This window comes from Chrysochloris asiatica, unplaced genomic scaffold (genome assembly GCF_000296735.1).
Source record: "Chrysochloris asiatica unplaced genomic scaffold, ChrAsi1.0 scaffold00050, whole genome shotgun sequence".
Classification (NCBI taxonomy): Eukaryota; Metazoa; Chordata; class Mammalia; order Afrosoricida; family Chrysochloridae; genus Chrysochloris; species Chrysochloris asiatica.
In genome coordinates, this window is record NW_006408568.1 from 15607439 (window position 1) to 15609933 (window position 2495).

Consider the following 2495-nt stretch of genomic DNA (forward strand, 5'->3'; position numbering starts at 1 on the left):
GGTGAATCATCACTTGTTAGTTGGGGTAATCCCCATGCTTTGGTTACAGCTTTCAGCAAAAAAAAAAAAAAAAATATTGTCTAAGCCTCAACAGTACAAAACTTTAATGTGCTTTTGAAAACTCAGGAACTTTATCATTCACTGAAGTACTGAAGACTCCAAACGAATGAAGAAGACATTCACTTAACCAAATAATAAGAGCTGTCGTTTGTTGTGAAGTGCCATCATGTCGGTTCCAACTCATAGCAACTCTGTATAGGATTTCCGAGGAGCGGCTGGTGTGTTTGAACTACTGACCTTGTGGTTCAAGTGCGATCCTATAGCACCACACTACTTGTTGTTGTAAGTGCCATCAAGATGGCTATGATTCGTTGTTGTTGTTGTTGTTAGGTGCCATCGAGTCGGTACCGACCCATAGCGACCTTATGCACAGCAGAATGAAATACTGCCCGATTCTGGACCAACCTCACTACTATTGCCACGCTTGAGTCCATCGATGCTGCCACTTGTCCAATCCATCTCATTGGGAGTCTTCCTCTTTTTCTATGACCCTCCACCTTACAAAACATGATATCCTTCTCCAGCGACAGGTCACTCCTGACAATATGTACGAAGTATGAGAGACAAAGTTTGGCCATCTTGGTCTCCAAGGAGCACTCTGGCTACACTTCTTCCAAACTGGATCTATTTGTTCTTTTGGCAGTCCATGGTACTTTCAATATTCTCCTCCAATACCATAACTCAAAGGCATCAATTCTTCTACAGTCTCATAGGTGCCTGAAAATAAATCTAACTCAGTATTTGGAAAGTATTTTCACAACATCCAGTAAAGTAGAAGATAAGTTCGTTTTATAATTAGCAAGAGGCACTTCTAAATCCTGCATTTCTAGGCAAATAACACATACACTATAGTTACTTTTTCAAATTGTCAGACCCCCTCACATGTTAGTTTCCTATGTGTGCTATATGCCATGGGTACATTGTTTGTGGGAGAACATGATTTATTTTGAGAATGTTCACACTTGGATTGTTGTTGTCAAGTGCTGTCGAGTCAGTTCCAACTCATAGCTGTATAGGGTTTCTGAGGAGCACCTGGTGAGTTTGAACCCCCAACCTTGTGGTTCAAACCAACCTTGAGGTCAAGTGTTTATCCTATGGTGCCACACCAGAACTCCCACACTTGAGTAGCTAGGAGTAAGAACAGATCCTCAGTACACACAGAGACAGGAACAAACATGCAGACATAAAACAACAGAAATGTCTACAGATGAAAAAATTGATAAATAAGATACTATAAAAATAAATTAATGAATGATATCTAATCCCTGGTAGCACAAATAGTTAAGCACTTGATTACTAACCAGGAGACACCCCACCCACAGAGGTGTCTTGGAAGAAAGATCTAACAATCTGCTTCCTAAAAGCCACAGCCTTCAAACGCCTATGGAGTCCTTCTACCGCAGCAGCCATTGAAGAGAAGCAGCCATGGCTGTGTGCTGCCCTATGGCCATTGACCTCAACAAGGGCCACAAAGTAACCAAGAACATGAGCAAACCAAGGCACAGTTACCGCCGTGGGCGCCTCACCAAGCACAACAAGTTTGTGTGGGACATGATCCGGGAGGTGTGTGGCTTTGCACCTTATCAGCACGGGGCCATGGAGCTGCTCAAGGTCTCCAAGGACAAGTGGGCATTCAAGTTTATGGAGAAAGGGGTGGGAACACACATCCACGCCAAGAGGAAGCAAGGAGCTCAGCAACGTCCTGATTGCATGAGGAAAGTGGCTGCCAAGAAGTACTGAGCAGGTCCCTGTCCACTATGCCCTCTTCCTCCCCCCCAAAATAAAAACTTTTATAGAAACGCCCCCCTAAAAAAGTCCTACTTGGTAACACATGGGGTCACAATGGATTAGAATTGACAGAAACTGGTTTGGTTTGGCGTACAATAAGTAGAATAAATACTATAAATATCTGCTTTTTAATATAGGAAAGCATCAAAAATTTAATGTTAACTGAAAGAAAACATTTTTCAAAAGGTCTCACACAGTATAAGATTTATGTTCAATTTTGTAAAGCATAAAATAATAGGGTACATACTTGGGACATCTGACCACCAGAACTGTAAAATTATACTTTATGAAGGTGTGTGCCAGAGTTGTATTCTTTCACTATACTTATTCAATCTGTATGAAGAGCAAATAATCCAAGAAGCTGGATTATATGAAGAAAAGTATGGCATCAGGATAGGAAGATGCATTAACAACCTGCAACATGCAGATGATGCAACCTTGCTTGCTGAAAGTGAAGAAGACTTAAAATACTTACTGATGAAGATCAAAGACCACAGCCTTCGGTATGGGTAGCACCTCAATGTTAAAAAAAAAAAAATCCCCATCAGTGGACCAATAAATGACATCCACATAAATGGAGAAAAAAATTGAAGTTGTCAAAGATTTCATTTTGCTCGAATCAACCAATAACACTCCTGGAAGCAAGC

The 2495-nt window shown here is 41.2% G+C and overlaps 1 pseudogene; it reads left to right on the forward strand.

The window, feature by feature from the left end:
* The first annotated feature begins 1485 nt into the window (after positions 1–1485).
* On the forward strand, positions 1486–1800 carry LOC102835190 (annotated as a pseudogene).
* Positions 1801–2495: the final 695 nt, after the last annotated feature.